This window comes from Amblyomma maculatum, chromosome 9 (genome assembly GCF_055883805.1).
Source record: "Amblyomma maculatum isolate TAMU_Amacu chromosome 9, ASM5588380v1, whole genome shotgun sequence".
Classification (NCBI taxonomy): Eukaryota; Metazoa; Arthropoda; class Arachnida; order Ixodida; family Ixodidae; genus Amblyomma; species Amblyomma maculatum.
This window is the reverse complement of record NC_139352.1, coordinates 1,207,501-1,233,457: the sequence shown is the minus strand read 5'-3', so window position 1 is coordinate 1,233,457 and position 25,957 is coordinate 1,207,501. Positions and strand designations below refer to the sequence as shown.

The window sequence follows — 25,957 nt, the reverse complement described above, 5'->3', positions numbered from 1 at the left end:
ATTAGACAAAACTATATGTCTGAGAAATATTACGCGCGAATATACTGAATATTATAACCTACCTTTCCTCTTCGCTCTGAAATCTTACTTATGAACTGTCTCCTGCCTATGCAAAAGCTATTTCCTGCAGCCAGGAGATCCATGGGTCTAGAGGAAATTAGAGTTTTTGATGTGGACGGATGAATGAATATTGCAAGTTTCCTTTATGCAGCCCTATGAAACATGTGGTACGGAGATGCCCCATTCTCGATATTTATTGCCGACAAATTTCTGTAACCAGTGATACTTATCTATTATCTTTAAATTTTCAAGCTTTCTTTAAATGTAAAACCTTTAGTATTTAGCGTTTGACGCATATTTGACGCCACCAACCATAAAGATTGACCTTTCTTAGTGGTGGCCGTAGATTTATCAACCTGTGTTTTAACTCTAGCGCCTCATTATCTGTACCTCAGTGCTCGACCTGTACCCAGATCTGAATAGATGGTGCCACATTCTATTAAATTGTTTCATTGTTTCTGTATAACGTTTTGTAATCTCCACGTTCTAGGACGAGCTTAACTTGCTTGAAAAATTAGGTGTTGCCTCCTGAGTTATCAAAAGTCGATTCTTTTATTTTCCTTGTCCATTTTTGATACCCGTATATAGAAACTACCTCTTTTCTTTTCTTTTTTTGCAATGAACAAACCATGCCCTTACGCTGCGTGGTTTTTGTAGCTGCGTTTTGAGAAATTTTGGTTCTCCTCTCGAGATTTCCTGCATACTCTCTCGTTGTTTTGTATTGCTTCTCAGTCACTGTGAGTGAAACCACTTTCTGTGGAAATATTTAAGTATATCACCTCTCTACAAAATAAACTTTCTTGAGGCGTCTTACATCTGGGTCGAGAATAATAATGTGGTTGGAATAGATGCTTGTAGCCGAGTTAAGGATGTACTAGAATATTTCTGATATCTGTGTTACAACTGTATGTTACTCTTGGTGCCTCCGGTAATATTTTCTTCGGATGGTCGTTAGTGTTAGCATGGGATGGTATTTCCACTAAGTATTGATCATGTTTGGAACGGCGTGCAGTACTTCGTTATAAAAGAGAGCCGATATTCAAAGTTAGCTTTCAGTCGTTTCTTTAGCATTACGCTACGATTTAGAGACTTTTGAGGGCTATATTCAGGAAGCTACAGGGATCTTTGAATAATTATTGTTGATTTTAATACGTTCATTCAAGTAGTCATTATCATCACTACCTATTCATCGCAGCCGGGTAGCCTGTCCTACAATTATTCCTTGCTTACAATGTCTCGGATGATGACTGGTGAAATCTTGGTATTGTTGCTGATTTGTTGGTATTCTGTGCAATGAAGCTTTAAGTATTTCATTTTATACAGACGCCGTGCTGTCCAGAAAGTTATATTCAATTGTGAAGGCTGAGCAGCAATTTAATGTTTCTGTCAAAACCATTAGGATGAGAGATGAACGATTGGAGTGATTCTGATCCATGCTGACATATCATGAAGATGTCGTCAATATAGCGCAGTTATATGAGGGGTTTTACAAGAACTTAATTTAATATTTTGGATTCGATACTTCACGTGCATAAGTTTGTGTATGTCGGCGCGAAAGGAATGCTCATGCTGGTTCAGAATATCGGCTAACACAAAATGTTTTAATGTGACGACTGATTTAAGCAGCGAGAGACAAACTCCATATTCATGGAAGTAGAAGTTTTACATCAGTACTTGAAATATGATGTCGATACTTTCATCGACAGGAATATTCTTGCAGAGTGCCCTGACATAAGCATGGCAGGTATACAGTCATCTGATGGGTTCTGCGTGTTATCTATAACCTCTGTTATTCGAAGAAAGTGTGGTGTGTACTTCACGAACGAAAAAGATGGATTTGGATGCCTGCTAAGGTGTGCTTAAGAATACTAACAGGTTTTCTGCAGGCGTGTTTTTGTTAGAAGCAATCGATCTCACCGGATTGTCTGTATTAAGCAATGATTCTGTGGAAACCTTATGAATCTTGAGTAGCAGATAAAATCAACCTGTTTGTTTATTTATTGGTTCGAGAAACTTATAATCGCTCTCGGCGATTAGTTCTAATGCTAATAGATATACTACTTTACACAAGATGATTTCACTGAACTGTTGGAATGGATCGGTATATGACATTTAATAGCGGAAAACATTGTTGGGTTGACTATAGGTCTCTTTTTGTAATTGTCGATTGGTAGAATAACTATGCTGATACTGCTATCGGTGGGCTTGATAACAATGTCGCTTCTAGATGCTAACAGTGATCACTGACGTTATTCGGAATCAATAATCTTTCAAGGCCAAATGTCATGAGTCATAGCGAAGTGGTCACTAACCAGGTTTATTTATTTATTTATTTATTTATAGGTACTGCGATCTGGTACAGATCATAGCAGGGTGGGAAAAACAAAAAGAAATACAAGCATATAAAGGTTACCATTACATAAAACAAAACAGTGGATGAAACCTGTCGCTAGAGTGGCTAAGTGCCAGTTTGACCTTGGTTCTGCTTCAAGGTTAGCTGGACGGAACCAAGCGACCCACTGCCGCTCACAATGAATGTGCCGTCCATTTCGTCTCCAATCTCTCGTTCATTTCGCATGCAGTGGCCTCCCTCGACAGTGCGTACAGTTTAATAGATTCGAGACGCGCTGTTTTTCCCGGGGGCCAATGAAATCCTCTCTATTTCAACAGCACATGGTGCACCGGCGAGAAACGAAGTTTATTACACTCTGCACACATTCGGGAGCCATCCTCTGGCTCCAGCTTCAAACAAAACTGCTCTGGCGAAGAGGCCACATGCTCCTCTGGTCGCCAGTGAGTTATGCTCCCCTCGCATCTAGCGGAGATAACCTTACGTCCGCCAAGATTGGAGTCTAATCCGAAGTGTACATATACAACGAGCTTTACAGGCAGCGTCGCGACAGTTGCCATCAAACCCGAGAGCATCGTCAGTATTCCACATAAATCTTTCGAGAGCGCGAGCTACCGTAAGCGAATGCTTAGGCTCTCTGCGAGATGACAGCTCGGTAGATTTTTGCTCAAAGCAGCTTACGACACCGCGCCACCAAAATGTCGGAGGCTATGATAATGTAACGGCTGACAGGTAGTATAATCCTAAACGTCACTCCGGTGGGAGACTAAGGAAAACTTTCTTCCCCTTTCACGCTAGATGAATTCATTTAAAAAAAAGATAAAGTATGATTAATTTCTGGGGTGGAGGCGCGCAGGTGCAGGTTTCCTAACCCAAGGCTTAATGCCAAGAAAGAAAAGATTTCCGACTCGGTTGTGCCTGCAATTTCGAAACACATCTGAGAGATCGAAATGGCAGTAGCTATACGACTTCCGTTCATGATTACGCTTGTAAAAAACATAAACAGCATATAGCCATTACCCGGAAGCAGTCGTTCTGTGTAAAACACGCATCGAAAGAACTGAAATGAGGATAGTTATATAGCTTCCGTCTATGAATTCGCTTGGATCAAACATAAGCAGCATATGGCCATTACTTAGACGCAGTAGCTCAGAGCAAAGCACATTTCGAAAAAACTGAAAACCCACTGCAAGCAATCGTATTCCAGTTGACTCACGTGCGTTTGTTTCGAGCAATTTCAGTAGGTTTTTTTTTAGTGAGCCGGCCATGGTTACGGCGACCTAAATTGCTTGGATATTAACCGTTGTTAATATACAGAGGGAACAAAAAGATGCGATATTTATGAAATATTTATTCAAATATATATAGTCTACAAATAAAATATGCTGCTACCTGAAATCATTTTGTGGCAATGATCTCATTTTATTCTTCCTTGAGGTATTTGGTGTATAGCTGCCTCATTATAGTTCGTTTTCTTAATTCTTTGTTCTTTTATGGGCGCTCCCAATCGCACTCATTTTCCGCTTGTTCTAAACTATTGCAATTTTGCTATCACTATATTTCTCCAGAACAATTAAAAATTCGTATCCATACCTATAAGTATTCAAAACTCTACTTCCGTAAAAAGCACCCGATAGACCTTGTAATTACATGTAAGAAGCATGTTGCGCATTATCGGTGCCACACACGAGCCACTATATATTCCGCTCTTTTGTGCATGAACGTGATTGAAAACGAGAACAGTTGGGGACATAAAATTAAACTGCACTAGAGTCATGAAGTTTCCCACAGGAATTTTCCGCGGCATTCCGAAAAGCTACCATGCCGTTAGTTTCGTACAGTTCAAGACGCCTGCCAACCACTCTTGTGGCGGAGTGGAGTAAAACAGGTCAACAATGTAAACTGAAAAGATATATCTTACCTGCTGTCACTCGAGAATTCAACGATATCGAAACTGTTATTTGGAGTAAATTGTTTATCCGCAACTAAGATATTCAGCTGTCATTGTTTTTTAGACGCAATGTACCAATATTCCCCGCAAGGTGGTTTATGAATCTAACTGATGATGTGCGCAGAGGGACGTTGTCGGACGCGATCAAAATGGCTTTTGCTCTGTTTAAGCATCACTAAGGACTTTTAAAAACGAAACACGGCCTGGCAATCACACAAAAAATCCCTCAACGTACTAAATCCTTCTCAAACAAACTATTCTCGTCTATCGAAGCCTCTGAGCAGATGGCGCCCCCTACTCAGCCAACAGTAAATGACAGACTTCTGCATCGGCACCAAGAAACCCAAGACATTAAAAGCGAGCATGACAAAACTCATGCGGATTCAAAGTACAGCTGTTTTAGCCCAGCGCACCTTCCATTTGCGACGAGTGAGTTTTAAGAGACAACTTTAGCACAAAAGAAGTTCCATCGTTTCTCAACCTCAGTCCAACTTTGTTCTGCTTGCAGCAGGCCTTCTCCCAGATTCTAGCCGAGATTTGCGAGAAACGACTGTCTCTTTTCTACTGGGTACCTATGGCTTGCTTCAACCTTGCTTCTTTTCTGCATTTTCTGCTCGTTTAGCTCTCCGCAGGGCCGCTGTTTTCATGCAGGAACAAGGCGACACTCTTATTAGAGGCTACAAATACTTGGCTTTCGTTGGTCTTTGCATTTTTTCCTGCTCACAGGCATTCAGCGCATTCAGTCTGAAATACTAAACTTATCCTTTATCAAACTGCCAGAGAAATGTGTTCTCAAATTTCCTTTTTCCTTTCCTGGCTTTGACAGCGGCAAAAAAATTACCCCTTTCATTCCCGTTCGTCTTCCTGTCCCCTCGCGTTGTCTAAAGTCCATTTTTCTTTGTCTTTCTTTTTCTTGGTGACAAATGGAATATTCTTCGCCTTTCCTTGTCACTTGTTTCTTGTAAAGAGCCACAAGATGCCCCATGAACCTCCTCTGGCCAGGTATGCTGCGGCCTTTATTATCACACGCAGCGACCGAAAAGCGAGGTTTCAGCACCACCGGGTGTGCTCGGAGTACCGATGACGTGCCTATTACATGCTAGTTTGGCTAAGAATTCCCGCGATTCGATGCAGACCAACCTTACAACCGGACCATGCGAAGCCATTCCCTAGCGCTTCGCTTTGATGACGCCCCGGTCGCTAAGGGCAGAAGATTACACATTATTCTTTAATGCCATTTTGATATGTTCCGCCCAACGATCTCAGCATACCCGTGAACACTGTGACAGACGGAGTATACACGAACAATAAACTGAGCCTCTCGAGGGGAGGGGGATGAAATAAAGAACGACAAGTTTACAGAGAGGCGAGGTCCTATCTATTTATCTATCTATCTATCCATCTATCTATCTATCTATCTATCTATCTATCTATCTATCTATCTATCTATCTATCTATCTATCTATCTATCTATCTATCTATCTATCTATCTATCTATCTATCTATCTATCTATCTATCTATCTATCTATCTATCTATCTATCTATCTATCTATCTATCTATCTATCTATCTATCTATCTATCTATCTATCTATCTATCTATCTATCTGTCTGTCTGTCTGTCTGTCTGTCTGTCTGTCTGTCTGTCTGTCTGTCTGTCTGTCTGTCTGTCTGTCTGTCTGTCTGTCTGTCTGTCTGTCTGTCTGTCTGTCTGTCTGTCTGTCTGTCTGTCTGTCTGTCTGTCTGTCTGTCTGTCTGTCTGTCTATCTATCTATCTATCTATCTATCTATCTATCTATCTATCTATCTATCTATCTATCTATCTATCTATCTATCTATCTATCTATCTATCTATCTGTTTGTCTATCTATCTATCTATCTATCTATCTATCTATCTATCTATCTATCTATCTATCTATCTATCTATCTATCTATCTATCTATCTATCTATCTATCTGTCTATCTATCTATCTATCTATCTATCTATCTATCTATCTATCTATCTATCTATCTATCTATCTATCTATCTATCTATCTATCTATCTATCTATCTATCTATCTATCTATCTATCTATCTATATATCTATCTATCTATCTGTCTATCTGTCTGTCTGTCTATCTGTCTGTCTGTCTGTCTGTCTGTCTGTCTGTCTGTCTGTCTGTCTGTCTGTCTGTCTGTCTGTCTGTCTGTCTGTCTGTCTGTCTGTCTGTCTGTCTGTCTGTCTTTCTACCTACCTACCCACCTACCCACCTACCCACCTACCCACCTTCCTGCCTGCCTGCCATCTCTTGCTCACGATTCGAAAGAGCGGCATGGCCATTTGGTGATTTTTTTTTTTTTTACGCAGTTGAAATGCGCTTTCTGCTTCTGTCGCTGTCATTGATGCTTTCTAGATGCTTTCTAAATAAATCTTGCAGTGCTCTTAAAGTTTTTCGCCCCGCCACGGTGGTGATCTGGTAAGGTGCCCGACTATTGTGCCGCAGTACCTGGGTTCGAACTCGACCGCCGGCAACTGCGTTTAGATGATTCCGAAAAAGATGGTTCCGTGTGCTGTGCGATGTCAGTGCACGTTAAAGAACCCTAGGTCGTCGAAATTTCTGGACTCCTTCACTACGCCGTCTCTCATAGCCTGAGTCGCTTTGGGAAGTTCAATCTTACTTACAAAACCAAACCAGTTTCTCACTAATCTCTTGTTTTGTGTCTCGGCTGTTTCACAAGTACTCATTATCATACAGCCATAAGTTACGACAGTATATATATATACCACCAAGCATAGATATAAATTCCTACTTTAAACAATCTGCACAAACATGACTATGTTACCGTAGCGTGTACGTCCTGACCCGGGATTGAAGGGTCCTGGAGAGTTTGTTTTGAAATCAAGAGTTAGACGAAAACTCGTCCGCTCAGGGTGAATCATAAAACGTCTCATTGCATACGAATGACCAAAACGACAAGAGAAAAAAATACAACAGACATTTCGACTCTCATACGGGAGCCTTGTTTGCAGTAAAAACGAGAAGCGGAGGCACGAGCTTATGTATGCTTAAAAAGGGGGCGCAGGGAGCAGTCATCAGATTCCCACAGTTTCGGTTCAAGGTGTGACTGGTGGTTTGTATCGGCAGAGAATCCAGGTGAAGGCGAAAAAATATTTTTCCTTTCAGTTGCAAAACCTTGTGCCTAGCTTCAGACGATAACCTGCTGTTTCGATATGGAGTGTTCGACTATATTACTCGAGTCCACTTTTTGTTCTTTAAATCGTTTTTATTATCTTTTGAGCGTATTTCAAAGCTACCAGTTTCGCCAATGTAGACACAGTCGAAGGTGGAACCGGGAATGCTGCGAATCACGCTGGAATATTTTTATATTTTGCATTTATCAAAGCATGTCGCAGCTTTCTGGTAGGAACATGGTTAATGTGAACATTCAAGGAACGCCGGATGTGTGCCAACGCCTCGCTAATTCCACTATGCAGGATGTATGGAATAGTGGCACGTTTTAGGAAGGAAAGAGAAAGGGCAGTTTCATGCGCTGGTCTGCACAGATGTTTTTTTTACTAAAGCCACGGAAGATGTCTGGTAGTCGCATAGCTGAAGTTCTTGCCGCACCACGTCAACGTGGTTTCCCCCGTCTTCGGGAGAACTCCATATTAGTTTGATTCTGTTTAACAAGGCTGCAGTAACTGATCTCTCATGGGAAGCCGAGTGCAGTGATTTAAAGTTAGGGTAACGTCCTGTGTGGGTAGGTTTCCTATAAACGCCGAATAATAGTTTGCCCCTCTCGCGTTTTACCAAGACATCTAGTAAAGACAACGCCCCGTTTGACTCTACCTCGGTGGTGATATCAATGGCTCCTCTTCTATGGCGTTTACGTGCGACGAAAAGGCAGGCAAAGCCTTTTTTTGAATGATGCAGAAGCAGTCGTCTACTTATCTGAGGATCAAAAGCACGACAACAAATTTCATTGTAAGATTCGCTATGGTAACGGTGATAGAGGCACCCATGGGGATGCCTTGAAACTGATGGTAAAACGAGCCTTGAAACATGAAATTCGAGTTGATGAGGCAGAACCGTATGATTCTGCAAAGATCAGGAACGTCAGTAGGCGCCCTTTCAGGTAAATGTGTCAGAACCGAGGACAGAAGACCAGGCTTTAGGCAAGGTCAACATAGACGCTCATGAAAAGCGACTTAACGTCAAACGAGACCGTGCATACATTAGCATACATAAGCTTGGGCCTCCGCTTCTTGTTTTTACAATGAACAAGCTCCCGTACTGGAGCCGAAACATCTGTTGTGTTTTTACTTTTGTGTTTTTGTTCAGAGTCTCCAATGCCAAGTTTTAGGCTTTCTTTTCCATTTCACTCTCTTATCTCGGATTAACTGACCGACTTGCTAGCTCCTGCCATCTCTACCCCTTCATGTGGATCGTGACACCACACCACTCGCCCACCAATCGTTGCCTGGCCGTGACAGCGGCCACCTACCACCTGCCCAGTCTTGGAAGCTTCATCACAAATAACGGTTTTTTGGCAGGTGGTGCATTTAATGTTAACATACTAAACTATTAATTAGAGCACATATAGAGCTACAACGGTAACAGCTGTAGGATCATTTTATGGCGGAAGCATTTCAACATTCATTGCGAAAAAAGGAAACATTCTTCAGAAGACAAAGCCTATAGCGTTACTGTGAGACACTCATAAGCGCCCAGTGTTCTTCATGCGCTGTTTATAGTGTCTCGAATATGCTTAGTCTTCGGTTCTATGCCTAGAGGAATTGCACACAAGCAGGAAACATTTGGGAACTTTAAGCCTGGTATTACTATCATGCCGGACGCCATCCATGGTAAACCACCTTCTTTGTATAGATACTGTATTTAATGAGACCGAAGTTCAGGTACTGAGGAGCGGCTTGAGTTAATTACACAAGTACCAGAAGTGCCCGAAGGGTTTGCCACACTGGCTGGCGTGAGCTGTAAAGTTTTGGCGGTTAACTGCGGATGACACAAATACTGCAACAAGGTTGTGTACAGCGCAAAGAAAACGTTCAGTGTTTCCATAGGTAAAGAGAAGAACATACTTACGAGACCTTTCCAAAGTATTTAATACGAGTGCCCTGAAAGTAAGCGAAGGAAGACGATGGGTCTCTCTTCTCAACAAACGCCTTAGACGACCAAGTTTGCCAGGCGCACATTCCTCCTACAGCCGTCGCAGAACTTTGGTGCTATACCGAGAAGATTAACAGCTTTTGGCCGCAAATATTCTCTGCCGGAAACTAAGCTCATTTAGGTGCACGGCGGAGAAAGAGAGGCTGAAAAATACATTGCACCTTACCACTATCTTAATAACCAGCTTGAAAATTGGACGCAGCGCTGTATTTAACCCCCTAGAGGGCTCAGTAATGACGAAAAATCGTCGTAGGAACTCCGCGCTTCATAATTGGAGCGGTGCCAGAATATATTTGCAGAAACTAACCAATCGTTAACTAGACAGGCCTTGAGCGCAATGCGTGCGTATATTACTGCTGGAATAAAATTAGGAATAAGGGCGTCACTATAAGTTTCATTTTTTTTTTGTCTGTCATCGTGAGATATTAACGTTTTTATTTCCAGCAAGGCGCTAGGGTATATTTTGCTGTATGATTATTCACGTTCCTACTTCACTAGAGTAACCATGCTGGACGCAGCACTATTGTGTGGCTGGCAAGGCCTTTGTGCGTGCCAGCTACTGTCACAATGACTAGCCGCTTCATCGGAAGACACATATGCATGCGATGTTCTGCCTAACTGCCGAAAACTAACATTCTTTTAAGACTCTCTGTATAGCGTCTTGTTAGTAGCAGGCAAATCTATTCGAGATTTTATTAAGTCAAGAAACTTAAGCCTATAAAATATAATTCCGAACTATATCACCCGAATCGCGTCATCGCCAGTTAGTTGTTATAAATCAACTGCGATAGTATGTCTCAGCTTGTAAACGAATGCATATGATGCTAGGTGAGCGCCTTAACATGCTTCGTGCTATAGCGCAGATAGCTGGCTGCCACAGACTACAAGTTCGAAGTGGAGATTGTGTTTTAGGTTAAATTACAATGTTACTATATAGTTTTCCCAAGAATGACAAGGGCGAAACATTCTTCAGCTATGGAGATCCTGAGAAAGATGGTAGGTTTCCAGCTGCAGCCATATGGCTACTCTTGGGTGGGCACTAAGGAAGGATTGCTCCCTTATCACAGATCACCTTGCAGGATTTCCCGAACAATTTGACCGAAGCTGCAACGAAAATTTAGGGGACGTTCTCGCAACTTACGCAGCTGACGAACACCAGAGCGTCTCGGAGCAAATCACTAGGTTAAAAAAGTGAAAACACAATCAGTTAGTATTAATACTGGATTTCAACAAGAAGTTGCTAGATCTAGAACTCCTAGAAGAAACGAGTTGAGAGTGAAATTAAATTATTTCAGGGAAGAACTCTTACGGTGGAGGTAAGTAACTGTAGAACCTTGTGTAATCACAGATAATCAAGGATGGCCCTAAATAATTTATAGATACGTTCATTTACTGGAATGGCAGAAAGGCTGGGTGGAAAGATGAACATCTGACCTGCTACTTTGCGCTAGGATAGGGGAACAGGAGAAGAGAAAGGTTCGTGATGGGGCACCGTCCGGACAGCAAAACGACGAAAGTATGTTTCATTCAATCAAGTATGTACTGCCCCACCGCGGCGACTCAGTGTTAGAGCGCTAAACTACTGAGCCAATTAGGACCTGGGTTCGAACTCAGTCATGGTGCCCGCATATTGATGGTGGCGAAATAAAAGGCGCCTATGTGTGTTGTCAGTGCGTGTTAAAGAGCACCAGGTGGTGGAAATGATTCCTACTGTACCGTGCCTTCTGCCGTAAACTCGCTGGTGGGAAGCACCTTTTCCTTTTATCGGTCATTTTGTGTTCCTTATTTTTTTAGTTTCCTTAATTGTATATATATTTGCTTAGCTTTCGGAATCTGCCTGCGATCTTTTTGCGGCCTGTTATGCGAAAGTGGCACAGCCAGAGCGTTTTTTTTTTGTCTCGTTCTTTTAAATCATACTATACGTACTGACTACGCCATCTCTCACAGCCTGAGCCACTTTGGGACGTCAAGTCCCATAAACACATAAACCAAAATTATATACAGGCGCGTTTTGCCATGCATCGCTTCTGAGTATTGTGTGAAAGCTAAACAATAAAGAATTGCACAACAGAATTCTTCCTAGCTATATGACGATGCCATTACACTTATGACCTGTCCTGAGTTCAACTCTTGTTTCAGCTTCTTGGGCCGCTAGGACACTACATTTGAAAATGCGTCAGTGGGTTGTTTCTGCACCACACCAGCCCCTATGCATCAGTGGGATTTCAGGCGTTCGTTTCTTGCTGGCCTCGTCAGGAAATATCATTTTGAAGCCCACTGTTCGCGCGAAGAGGTAATAGGACAGCTAGCTTGCTATCCATAACACAACAGAGTATTTTGTGTGTTCTAACCAGGGCGGACATCGGCGGTTTAATAACGAAGCGTTGCCATGTTGCTATTTCTTTTTCTTTTTTATTCTGGTTGTAACGCCTATGATGGCATAATTTTAACAGGGTGGCTGTACAGAAAATCGCTTAAGAATCGCTAGTAACCCTCGGCTGCAGTACGTTTTCTGAGCCATTTCGAAAACAATCCACCTGAGTACTGCAGATGCCATCAATCTGCCGCAGCTTTCAATCGAAAAGCGGTGTTGCTAAAATCTTTCTTAATTCATTCGTGTGGTAGCAATAATTGCCGTCATTATTATGGATGCATTTCACTTCCTGTAAGAATTTCTCATAAAAGTTTGGAGAGCTGTGAGCCACTATAAAACTTGATCGTTCGCAAAATTCTTACCTGGGAGAAACCTAATGAGATTTCATTCGCTCAGCCTCTACCTTTTAATATCATCCGCTGTGTTCTCAACTATTTTAAATACTGCTTCATAGTCATAGTCTCGGAGTCGAAAAAAAGAGCACAGCCTTATCTTAGACAACGGGAGTCTCCTCTGTTGTATAACTATGTGTCGACGACAGGCTTCCGTCGAATACTTGAGTGCTTTCTTCTGTAGAAAAATGCAGCAACCATGCCTATATCATATGGTCATAATTAAATACAGAGACTGTCATCTTGTGGTTGTGTAACTCTACTTTTTATGATGCATTATTTGGTTATGATATGTCAATCTCTTTCCCATACAGATACTGAGCGCTGTGGGGAATGTAGTACCATTTTATATTAGCTTTCTTGACTCTCAAAGAATGTAGAACTTAATTAAATATTCACCCCGACCTTTGTAAGGGTACTAATATTCTTGCTTTTATTTCAGTCTTCCTCTAGCCACCGTCAAAGCCTACTTCACTTATTTCACAATATCTAGCCCCTCTTAATAAGCGTTCCTATTTCACTGGGCTGATTCATCATTTATTGTTTTCTCCGAAGCACGCTCGAAAAATATGCAAAAGAGCAGGTTATAATGATATACCATCCCAGTGGGTGTAATAGCGCACTATTTTTGGAAGCAGTGGATGTCTCTGGAGTCCTCGTATTTTCCAAGCAATAGAAAAACTACACGTAGGCACGTGCATAATTAGATTCATCTAGTCCTCAACGTTTTTACTGCCAAAACAAGTACATTTATAATAAGACAAGCTATGGCATTTCAGGAAGTAGATCTTTATTATTCGTAAAGTTAGACTAATCATATATACTAACACTTTCTAATCTCAATGAAGATTTACGGGATGCGCTCGTCTGTCCAACAGCTCAGAATTTATTATTCACAGCGCAGAAAGGAAGAGCGGGCACTGCTGTTTACTTAAGTGCTCCGAAATCAAGTCCTCGGCCGCAAACGCACCAACTCGGATCACATGTCATTTTTGAAGAGATTCGAAAATGCCGGTATTGGCACATATGCATAACAGACATTTTAAACAACTTAAGATCTACAAGATATACCCCACCTATCCCGAAAATGGCCTCCGCATCCTGCAAATCTAGTTTTAAATAAAATAAAGTGTTGTCTTCAGGGCAGCTTTGTTCGCTCAATTCTAAACCGTCATTTTTTCGGGTTACATGAAACAAAAAATAGTTGCGAGATCTATCCAATTGGTAAATAAAAGCAACAATTCAATATCCATGAAAATTGGGTCAATTGCAGAATGCCGCTTAGAGAATACAAGACTATAAACTTCCCTCTTTTGTCATGAAGATCTTATTCCGCTTAGAACATTCTAAGAGGCGTGGCTTGTCTGTGCTGTTTATTTATCTAAGTCTCCTATATTTCAATGGCCTCATCCCAATCTTGTTGAATCTTCCGCAGAGCCCACTTTCTCCCTATCATTCAAGAAACAAAGCGAGCCAGAAAAAATGTTCCTTCTTGCGCTCTAATGAAGATTTATTAACCTGACAGGAATAGTTGCCCCCAAGATTATAGCCAACGAAGTTAAGAACAGAAAATGAAGTTTTGCGATGCATTAAGTTTAACAAATTGCAATCCCCCGCCCCCATCATTAGAAGAAAAAGAACGCCTGGCCGACATTGCTGCTATCTTGATCATAGTCTGAACAATTCTTAAAAATACATAACAATACCTATAGCTAGTTGGAGAACATGCCACAAGAATAAAAAGGGAGAAACACATAATATCGCCTTTAAAGGTATGACGTGGGATTATAATGGCTCCCGTCCAGGCTTCCCTTGACAGTCCTCGTTCCCCTGCATGCACTTTGCTAAACCTATGTCGCTAGTCATTTAATTTCTTATCGCCGAAATTTCGCCCAAACGCGACTCAGGCTATGACAGACGTCGTAGTGGAAGGCACTGGAAATTTCGACCACCTGGGCTACTTTAACGGGCCCTGACATAGCACTGCACACGGGCGCCTTACTTTTCATATCTAAAGCGAAAAGCGGCCACCAAGGCCAGGATTCGATCCTACATCTTCGGGCACAGCAGTCGGGCGCCCCTAACCACTGCACTGCCGTGACAGCTTAATTTCTGATTGTATTATCCTACCCGTACACATAAGTACATAGTTGTAAGCTTCCATATTATACGAGCGGCCGCTCGACATAACCCCCGTACGACTTGTATGCGTGACATATATGTGGTGTGCATAACGCGTAAATCAACTGTCCCGGTGGTGCTGGTGAACTCTTTTATTGCGCCGAAAAACAGGGGACCAGTCAAAAGACCGGTTGCGCTAACTTAGAGGAGGTCGGCGGGGATCCTTTGGGATGCCGCGGCCTCCACCGCGCACTGGATAAGCCAGCGTTGGTCTGCTGGCTCGGAAGTACACAGGAGAGACTCCCACGTCTCTGGGGTGTTTGAGTTGTCTGTGTTGTAATGTGTACAAGTCCACACCATGTGTATGAGTGTGGCCGGAGTTGAGCAGTGTTTACACATGAGGGCTATCTGATCCGGAAAGATCCTGTTGTATAAGAGGGGGTGTGGGAAGCTGCCAGTTTGTAGTTTGCGCCATTGGACGGCCTCGCGTCTTGTTAGATCGCAGTGTGCGGGAGGATATGTGCACCTTTGGAGTCGGTAGTGCTGGAGTATGTCCGTGTAAGTGATGAGTAGAGAAGCGCGTGAGATATTAGTGTCAGCGGAAGCAGGGTGGCTGATCATACTCTCGGCTCGGCAGCTGAGATCTCGAGCGAGAGTGTGTGCCCGGGCGTTTCCGCTGAGCGACTCGTGGGCTGGAGCCCAAAGAAGTAAGCGAGATGTGGAAGAGGGTGCTGTAGAACGTAGAATGTGTAACGCGTGGCAAGAGATAAGGCCAGCATCGTAATTGCGAATAGCCTGTTGAGAGTCACTGATGACGACTTTGGTATTAGGGTCGGCTAGCGCTAGCGCAATGGCAACCTCCTCAGCTGCGGTGACTGTTTCTGCATTGCGAATGCTGCAGGCTGTGTACCAGCTGCGGTGAGGGGCGAGAGCTACCGCCACCATCGCTGGCCTCGATGGATGGTAAGAGGCGGCCGTATACGTGACGTCCGGACGTCCGCTGAAGCATTTCTCAAATTGACGAGCCCGGTCGGCCCGTCTCTCGGCGTGGTGTTCCGGGTGCATCCGTTTGGGAATGGGAAGAATGCGGAGATTTAGGCGATATTCCGGTGTAAGTTCAGCGTAACTTGGAGTCGATCTCGGCGGGGAGATCCCAACTTGCTGCAGTACCGCTCGGCCAGCGTGTGTGAGTAAGAGCCGCTCATATTGGGCGGTGAGGGTTGCCTCGATCAGTTTGCTCACGGTATTGGAGATTCCGAAAGCCATGAGCTTATGGGTAGCTGTGGACATGGGAAGACCTAGGGCCGTCTTGTATGCTTTTCGAAGTGACGCCTCTAGCCGTTCGCTTTCGGCACGAGTGAGACGTAAGTAGGGTCCAGAGTAGGTGATGCGGGAGCAGATGAAAGCTTGAACGAGGCGCAGGAGGTTGGACTCTCGCATGCCATGATGCTTGTTGGAGATTCGCTTAAGGAGGCGTCCGATCTGTACAACCGACTGGTCGATGCGTTGGATCGTGATGTTGTTGCTGCCGTTGGCCCGTAGATGCAAGCCCAAGATCCTGATGTCGTCTGTTCAAGGAATCGGGTTTCCTTGCACCTGGAGGTTGATGTCAGGAAGTATCTTTGAAGGGCGTCGTCCCGGGGAAGGGATGATGATATACTCGGACTTTGTCGCCGAGCAAGTGAGGCCAACTGTACTTAGATAATCTCCAATCCGTTCGATCGCGGTCTGTAAAGTCTCTTCAATCTGGCCGTCACTGCCGCGTGTGATCCAAAGTGCGAGGTCGTCAGCATAAATGCTGTTATGCAGGTGGGGAATGTCGGCCAGTAGCTTCGGCAGGCCTATCAGTGCGACGTTAAAAAGAATCGGCGAAAGTACGGCGCCTTGCGGCGTGCCACAGTTTCCCGGAGAGATGATGGAAGGATATCCAGTGCCGGCTTTAAGTTGCACTGTGCGGTCGGTGAGAAAGTTTCGAATGTACGCATACATGCGATGTCCAACACAGAGAGGTTGAAGTTGTTGAAGAATCGCTTCATGGAAGACGTTGTCGAATGCCTTGACAACATCGAGGCCGACGATGACTTTCGTGTCTAGTGTACGTCTCATGACTACCTGATGATGGAGCAGAAGCATAATGTGCGGGGCCGCTAAATGAGGGCGGAAGCCGAACATTGTGTCTGGTAGAAGATGGTTGTCTTCAAGGTATCGTGAGAGTCTGGTCTGGATAACGTGTTCCATCAGCTTCCTAACGCAGGACGTGAGAGAGATGGGACGGAGGTTGGCCAAGGTTGGTGGTTTGCCCGGCTTGGGGATGAGGACTAGATTGGCGCATTTCCACTTTGAGGGATGGTGCCGCTGGCCCAACATTCTTGAAAATAGTCGGTAAGAGCATGAATGGATGCGTCGTCTAGATTCCTAAGCATTTTATTTGAAATGCGGTCAGGGCCGGCCGCCGAAGTCGTCTTGAGGCGATTGAGTTCTGCTCGGACCTCCGCAAAAGTGATTGGAGCGTCTAGACAGAGATTGTCCGCGCCCTGATAGAAGGGGAGGTTGGTTGTTGGTTCAGGGCGGATGTAAGTATTTATAAGCTCTTGTTTGAGCTCGTCAAACGTGCCAGGGTCCCGGAAGGCTGCATTCCGATTTTACATCTCAAATACAAAGCCCAAGTTGGCAGCGCCTGCAGACTCGACCATGTCACGTGGTTTGATGACGTCACACAACGGGGGCGAGCCCTCAGTGTACGGCCATGACACATACCACCTGCCAGAGCCATTCCAGTGTCTTTTCGCTTGTAGTGTCAATGTCCCATTTTCTGGAGAAACTGGGCCCTTAACGTTACTGCGCTAATATAATCAATTAGCAAATAATATTAATAATAATAATAATAATTGTTGGTTCCCAGGAGGGGAAAGGCGCAGTATCTGTCACACTTATTCTGTGGACACCTGATCCGCGCCGAAAGAGAAGGGAGGAAGGTGGGAGTGATGTGGAAAGAGAGAAATAGGAGCCGTAGTGTAGGGCTACAGAGTAACTTAGACCATTGTTGTTGTTGTTGAAGCACTCCCCTGATGGGGCTGGGGCAGGTAGGTCACCGCCGCTTGCGGCGGGGGCTAGTCTGCCACCGAATGTTGTAGGCAGTCATTGCACCCGCCACCGCTTCGGTGGTGGACGACGACTGTTTTTGTGGCACGCGTCTTTCTTTCCCTCTTCCTTTACTTTCTTCTCTGTTTTCCCTTCTGTCTGCGCCCCTCCGGGGTGGTGCAGTGGTAAGACGCCCGATTACTGTGCCGGAGTACCCGGGTTCGAACCCGACCTCGGCGGCTGCGTTTCGATGGAGGCGAAACGAAGAGGCGTCCGTGTGCTGTGCGATGTCAGCGCATGTTAAACATCCCCAGGTGGTCGAAATTACGCCGTAGCCCTCCACTACGGCTCCTATTTCTCTCTTTCCACTTTCACTCCCACCTTCCTCCCTTCCCTTACGGCGCGGTTACGGTGTCCACAGAAAACAAGTGAGAGAGTTACCACGCCTTTCCCTTCCTATAAATAAATCAGTTTTTTTCCTTCTGTCTGCACGAGGCAGCGGAGGTGGCTCAGCTACAGAGCTAGTAGCAGGCCCGTGCATTTTCTTTTCCTTCTTCCTACAGCCACAACAACAACAACAACAGACCATGTGAGGATCTTTAAGGTGCGAACTAGCAAATAAGCAAATAAGACTGCTTTTCACGGTGGCTTTAAAACAGTAAATGCACTCAATTTCTGAAGCTTTAACAAATTACTTTTTTTCAGTCTCTTCCTATTGAACCACACGAAACTTGTATTTGTTGCTTCTCAACACATTCACCTTTGAGAAAGGCATCTTGCCTACCGCAGTGGCACAGTGGTTAAGATGCCGGACTATACTCCGTTTCATACATCAAGTGCAACACTGGCAAAGCTGCAACTCTTGTTTGCCCTCTCCGCACCCGCGATGAAAAATAGTGCCTGCTCTTGACGAGAGGAAATAATAGTTATTTTGTCTGCAAGCCTAGTACCTCTTACATTTGCCATATACTTCATAAATAGCACCTCTTTTAGGGAGAAAGATCGGATTCAGTGAATTTGTATGTTTTCTATGTCGTTCTCGTTCGTGTCGCGTTTTCGCTGCCCCGCAACTTTGCCAGCTGTGCCACTAGATGGCGCTGGCTGTGCCCTCCGCGCTCAACTCTTTTTGAGAAAATGGTTCTTCGGTGCGCATTTTTGCTATACGATCCGCACTGCGAAGATGTCTAGGCATGCGAAGCAAATTATTGCAAACGTGTATGCTCGGAATAGAGCCAGTTTCCGCAGGAACCACTCGGCCACAAAACGAGCGCGTAGTTGATACGCCTCCTTTTTTTTTCTTGCGGACTACTTGCGTAGCTTTCGCTGCGTTGCACCTGATGTATGAAACGGAGTATAATGTACCGTAGTATCCGCATTCGAATCCGACCGCCGACGGCTGCTTTTCGATAGAGGCGAAATGGAGAGGCGTCCGTGTGCTGTGAGATGTCAGTGCTGTGTTGTAATTGTGGCTGTAAGAATAAGGAAAAGAAAATGCACGGGCCTGCTACTGGCTCTGTACCTGAGCCACCTCCACTGCCTCGTGCAGACAGGAGAGAAAGTAGAAAAGAAAGAAAAAAAGTGTGACAGATACAGCGCCCTTCCTCTCCTCTAAACCAATTTATAATTTATAGTGAACCAATTATATATCTATATATAGAAAGGCATCTCCCGTTCGCGAAAATTAGATCGCGCGTTTTTGCTAGGGCGATGTACAGAACCTGAATTTTCAAACTTTTCGGTCTTTAGATAGCGTTTAAGGCCTTGCTGGGCGAAAATTTGGCACTCTCAGCTTTTTCAACATCCGCGTTGGTAGCTTTGCAAGCGAAGAATCACGGGCAAGCAGCTGCTAGCTGGCAGGTCATAGGATCGGGTACTGGCTGGCCAGCGGACTGTGTCACATCACGAGAGCACAGGCCATAGCCATCTCCTTTGAGATGGACGAGTGAGATGCGTGTCGGGCCAGCGCCCTCTAGATTATTATCAGGCCTGCTCACCTCTCCTGCCTTGGCCTCTGATGTCACAAAGTTTTGACCGACGCGGTCTCTTTTCGATGGAGGCGAAAAGCAAGGCGTCCGTGTGCTGTGCGATGTCAGTGCACGTTAAAGAACCCCAGGTGGTCGAAATTTCCGGAGTCCTCCACTACGGCGTCTCTCATAGCCTGAGTTGCTTTGGGATGTTAAACCCCACAAATCAAACTATATCAAGCCTCCTCTCGCGCGGACGGGCCCACGCCGTTCGCGAGAGAAAGATTTGCTAAGCTTGACGAGGCCTATCACGTTGTGTTGGTGTTTCTCTTTTGAGCTGGCTCTGTTTGCGACTGGTGAAAACGTGTTTTTCGGCATTTGTGAACTGGTGTGTTGTGATGTGAAGCGTTTCGTTCGCTGAATGTTCGCATAGTGTACGCCTGCAACAGTCGTAATGGGGTGATGCTCCGCGCCCAACTGTCGCGGCAATTACGACAATGGGCCGAAGATTCGAGTGTTCTCGTTCCCAAAGGACGACTGAAGAGAAAAGTGGGAGCGTGTTGTTCGTCGAGATGACGTCGATATCCGTTCTCTCTGCAATCCGAAGGTATGTGTACGTCTATACTACTTTGAGTCTTTATAAAAGCACCACCTCCGACATGTCTGATTCTTGCTCTACAGTAATGATACCTTGTGCGCTTTTGACCTGCCAGCCAGCGTAAGGCTTCACATTGTAACGTCTGTTAATTTTTGTTCTGAAATATTCGCTTCGACTGCGGCACGTTGTTGTAATGAGACACGCTATCTTCATAAGGCCGCTCGCATATCTTGAGTGATTCTCTTTCCTGAAGCGAAAATTATGTTCTCTTGTGTGCTTTTTACTTGCCAGTCAGTAAGACTTAACATTGGCACGAGTGTTTATTTCTCATTTGTAACGTTCGCTTTGACTGCGGCAATTTGTTGTGATGAGATGCGTTATCGCTATAAGATCGCTCAGGTCTTGAGTGATGTCATTTTTTCCAGGAGCGCCAGAAAGTATTATCAGTTCACGCACACGCTCGATGTAATCTGAAGATTGCGCTTGACTCTATTTGCTGGTCAGCACGCTTCGTCCATAAAGCACCAGCGTGGGCTAAAACACAAAATCAGCTGTCGAACGATATAAAACGCCGTAAAATACCGAGTGTCTTTTCATGTTTACATGTTCCCCTCCATTATTTCTTTGAAATATGTACGGCTTTACTTAAGCCGCATTTGTGTGCATGTAGACACTCCAAATAAACTCTTTTCTTTATAGCTTAGTAAATTATTTGGATGTAGAGCAAAGCCTTTTATATATACCGTTTATTGTTTGGGAATGGTTCGCAGGTGTACGAGCACCATTTCAAGGCCGAGTACTTAAGGACACTACTACTTACACCGGTCTAAGAACCAGCAGGACAATAGAAGCTCCCCCGGGCGCTCCTCAGGACGCAGTGCCGACAATTTTTCCAAATGCCCCAGCTTATTGGAACCAATGCGCACCAGTGCGCCACAGGCAAAGAGGAAGCGCCGCGAGGCATAGCATCTAGATGTGCTCACGTGCTCAGACAAGAAGACGCAGCTGGCGCTTGTCTCGTGGGCCCAGAGCGTCGCCCCACCTGGGGGCCACGCCAGGCCGACATGCCTTAATGATGACTCTTTTGGCAATAAAAGTTGTTTCTCTCTCTCTCTCTCTATTCGGCAGTCCATCTTATATCACGATTGGTTTGGTTGGTTTGTGGGGTTTATTGTCCCAAAGCGACTTAGGCTATGAGAGACGCCGTAGTGGAGGACTCCAGAAATTTCGACCACATGGGGTTCTTTAACGTGCACTAATATCGTACAGCACACGGGCGCCTTGGGTTTCGCCTCATCGAAAAGCTGCCGCCGAGGCCGGGATTCGATCCCGCGTCCCTGGGTACAGTAGTCTAGCGCCGTAACCGCTGCGCCACCCCGGTGGGGTTTATCTCACGAAGAACTCCTAAACAGATGGAGCTCCTTGTGGCTGTCACAAGACATCTCTGTGAAAAAGAGGATTTTGATGTGTGTAACAATGATTACCATTCTGACACTGTGCTGACAAACATAAGCCGACGAGAATTCGGCACCTGACGGCAGTGGGCCTTTCGCTGAACAACACATCTTCATACATTGCATGGACTCAAGGGCCTTATCATCGCTCTCTCTTGAACTTTATTCGAACGGCTAACCTTTTTCCTTTCATTTAATACCCCCTTTATTTTTTACATATTCCATTATGCCCTGAGGCAAAAAACTACGTTATTAAAAAAAACATACTTGTGGCAGCAGCAAATTCACTTCTGAAGAACTACGTTTCCGTGAAGATTGATGTTCGGAAGAGTATACAAACGCCGACTCAAGAAAAGAAATTGCAGAAGTTTGTCAAATGAATAATAAATGTTTCCATGCGTTCTCTGGACACAGTGCGTATGTGGAAAGCGTGTGCATTAATAAAGACTCATTAAACTCACCTTTTTTTATTTCGTTACTACGTTGGCCCATCAAACTTTACCCTTATAAATCGGCGACACGTTCCACAGCACACAATCTCTATATTTAGTGGAATAATAAATTACTTTCCAGATAAATGAGCACAAATTTTAAAGCAATATGCCTTCCTAACATCAGCGCCAATCAAAATCTAAAGGCAAACTAAAACTATTACACATGTTGCACTTAACCGCGACCACTCCTTTCCACGGGAAGCGATGATATGCGCTTCACAGCCTCCCGCTTCCGCGCGGCTCGGTCAAGACGCGTCACGCCACGGCGGCAGTGAGCAGGCCTGAAAGTCGTTCTAGGTGGCATTGGTCGAAGCTTCCAAGACCCTTGGGCAATGAGTAAGACACACTTGGCCAAGCAGGCACTTTTGTAAGGCTTGGTTGAGTGGGCATTATAGGTAGCAATGAAGCTGGTCTTTCTTGTGATTGGGTTAATTACAACTTTATACTAATGCTTATGTAAACATTTGTAATTAACCCGATTAATCATTACTCAGACTTCATTAGCGCCCGAATAACAAGGTTAGTATACACGATCAAGGATATGCTAGAGGAACCACAAACGGGTGATATTACCCATATCGCGTGATAGCCTTGAACGCGGAGACCTACCATTTTTTTCTCTCTTTAACCAAATTTACTTCCGGCACGTTTCCGTGCGATATGGACTGTGAGGCAATACAATGGTTTAAACTGCCGTCTTTTGTACTTGAGGTTGCAATATCTGCTTCGATCTCTGGCGCTGCGACCACGTTAGATGGAGACGAACGACAAAGCGCCCAGTTACTGTGCGACGGCAATGCGGGTTAAAGAACGCCAGGCAGCCGAGATTTACCGGAGCCGCCCATTACAGCGTTCTTCATTGTCGGAAAAGCATTGGGGCGTAAAACTCCATAAAATAGTCTCCCAAACCTCTGGCGAACAAGAGTCATTCCTCCTTTCGATGGTTATAACGTTCAAATTTTGTTATAACGACTTTGTTCACGTGCGGACTTCGTTGACGACATGCAGATAAAGCATCGACATTTTTTTTTTTTGGTTGCATTTCGGATGCGCTCACCGGGAAACCAGTAGGCGACTTCGCGAAACCAGGCGAGCACTGCTCGCTGCCGCAGAAATATGCAGTAAGCCAGCAGTGGTGTTGTCGCGCCCCTAGCAGCAGCGAAAGGTTTAGCTCCGGCAATGAATGCATGTATCATTAAACGAATAATTGAACGAATGAATGAATGAATGAATGAATGAATGAATGAATGAATGAATGAATGAATGAATGAATGAATGAATGAAGGAAGGAAGGAAGGAAGGAAGGAAGGAAGGAAGGAAGGAAGGAAGGAAGGAAGGAAGGAAGGAAGGAAAGAAAGAAAGAAAGAAAGAAAGAAAGAAAGAAAGAAAGAAAGAAAGAAAGAAAGAAAGAAAGAAAGAAAGAAAGAAAGAAAGAAAGAAAGAAAGAAAGAAAGAAAGAAAGAAAGAAAGAAAGAAAGAAATGAAAACTATTTAGTTCTGCGTTATTTTTCGGCGGTTTTTGGGGCGTCTTCAGAGGTGTCTCCTTGTTGCATCCCCAGAAGACTTCTCCATCAACCTCGCCCACCTCCAACCAACGGTCGGTTGCCCTCTGCCCAGGGCTCCGCTGGCCACTGCCGCCCGTTGAGCTCTCTGTACCAGAACTTGCGGGTCGTCGCCAAAAACAAAATAGCAGCAGTGAAACGCGGTTAAACCAAGTTTGAAGCGCGATACCTCTGCTTTCATCTGTTTTACAAATATTACGTGTCTAGCAGACATCTTCATGCGCCTATCAGGTGATGTCTGAGAGCATTGAAAATCAATCATCTTTCAAGATTAAGTCATGGTCAAGAGGTCTGCTAGTTGTGGGGTCATGCAATAGCTTACCATAGCTCAACAAACTAGGCGAAACTTGTCGCTAGAGACGCTATCTCCCGCTTTGACTTGGTTTCAGATTCAAGGTCACCTGGATAGAACGGAGTGGTCCGCGGCTTCGCACCTGGAAGAACAAAGCTGTGGCTCTAAAACTACCATTGCTTCCACGGCGATTCCACCGGTCGCAGCAAAGAGCAATAGCATTCTTCAATACAAGCCTGTGTACAGAGCATTCAGGCGCGCTCTTCTGCACTCATTAAGGCACATAGCACGGCCTCGGTCACGAGGCAAGGAAAGAATTAAAGAGAGGCCTTTTTTTCGGAGCCGGACGTGAGAATTCCCCATCGCACTCTAGGCCAAGCGTTTGCAGCGTATCCATGGTTTCACCGTGTTTCCGCATGAGCTCCTAGGATCGATGCGAGCAAACAACCTCGAGCCGCGCCTCGCCACCGCCAGCTGTCGCGGGCTGCCAAAACTGCCTGCATCAACACTTTGAATGAACTAAATGTGCAACCGGGAAGCCCAACGCTCGCTGCAGGCCTCCAAAACTTTTCGTCATCAGTGAAACGCAACTATTGCGCGAAAATGTTAATTCCCGACTATACACCACCGGCTCTGTGAACAACCCGATCCGTACCGTCGATGAAGATGACGCATGAGACCATACCTAGGAATCCCACTAGCCCTAGCGAAAGCAAATGACTTCCCTCACAATTTATGTTGTGCAGCACGAATTGCGAGGATCTCTCGTAAGCTTTCCGTCCTCTATGGCCTTGCTAATGGCAGATTGAAGTCAAGGGTGTTAGAGTCTCCCTCTTTCTGGTGCAAAAGCAGTTCAATAGAAAGTTGTGCGACATATATACAATCAAAGTAGAGCAGAGCCGCCGTCATGGCCTGCCTCGACTACACAACGGCATGGCGGTTAGCGCTTCTTCGCCAGACCAGCCCAACGCTCGGTGGGATACTCGATTCATAGGGAGGACGGTATGGGGGAAAACAGAGCGGAGAGGAAATAAAGTTTCATTCGTCGTGTCCCAGAACGCTGCCAATTCTGTGAGCGCGTTATTTTCAACACAAAAAGGTTGTTCAAATGTAGTTAACCAATGAATATGTTTATTTTCTTTACTACAGAAGAGCCGTCAGCCAGTTCCTCCTAAACAAAGTTTCGGCGCTCAGGCTTGTAACATTTCTCGATGTAAAGAGCACTTCGTACAAGCCTTCGTTTGTACGCGCATTGCCTATGTAGCCCCTTACCTTCGCCTCACGCGAACAGATCGGGAACGACTGGATGCATCACTGCGCAAGGCATACAAGACAGCATTGGGTCTACCCATGTCCACTTCCACCACCAAACTGATGACCCTCGGGATCTCGAACACAGTCGACGAGCTGATTGAAGCGACTCTAACTTCCCAATATGAGCGCCTCTCGCTGACACATGCGGGCCGTGCAGTACTGAGCCAGGTAGGAATCACTCCCCTGAGGGCGACTTCTACGTATATGGACCTCACGCCTGAGCAGAGACTCAGTCTTCGTATACCTCCGCTTCCCAAACGTATGAATCAGAGTATCATACAGAGCGCAGAGCCGACCGAGCCCGGCAACTCCACAAACGTTTTACCGGTCGCCCCGACGTTACGTACACAGATGCCTCCCACCACCCCCGTCGCCCCGCTATGGTTGCGGTTGCATTGGCACCGCACCGAAATTGCCACAACACCTGCAGCGTCCTCAACGCTGTTACCACCGCAGAAGAGGTTGCCATCGCGTTAGCTCTGACCGACCCCTCCACCAAAGTAGTCGTTAGCGATTCCCAACAGGCAATTCGTAACTTCGATGCAGGTCGTATATCCCGACAGGCACACACTATCCTCCGATCTTTCCTTATACCGTCTACACCTCGTCTTCTTATATGGACCCCAGCTCATGAGGCGCTCAGAGGAAACGCACAGGCGCATGCTCTAGCCAGAGAACTCATGTACCGGGCGGAGCCCCCTCCTCAGCCTGCCGCTTCCTCTGACACTCCCCAAGGCACTCATTCACGCCTTGTTACATACACGGACATCATCCAGCATTAT

The 25,957-nt window shown here is 45.1% G+C and overlaps 1 protein-coding gene across 1 annotated transcript in view; it reads left to right on the top strand.

Moving 5' to 3' along the window:
- Nucleotides 1-25,957, top strand: part of LOC146178089 (uncharacterized) — a 28,039-nt gene that overhangs the window by 1,449 nt on the left and 633 nt on the right. The window lies entirely within an intron of this gene.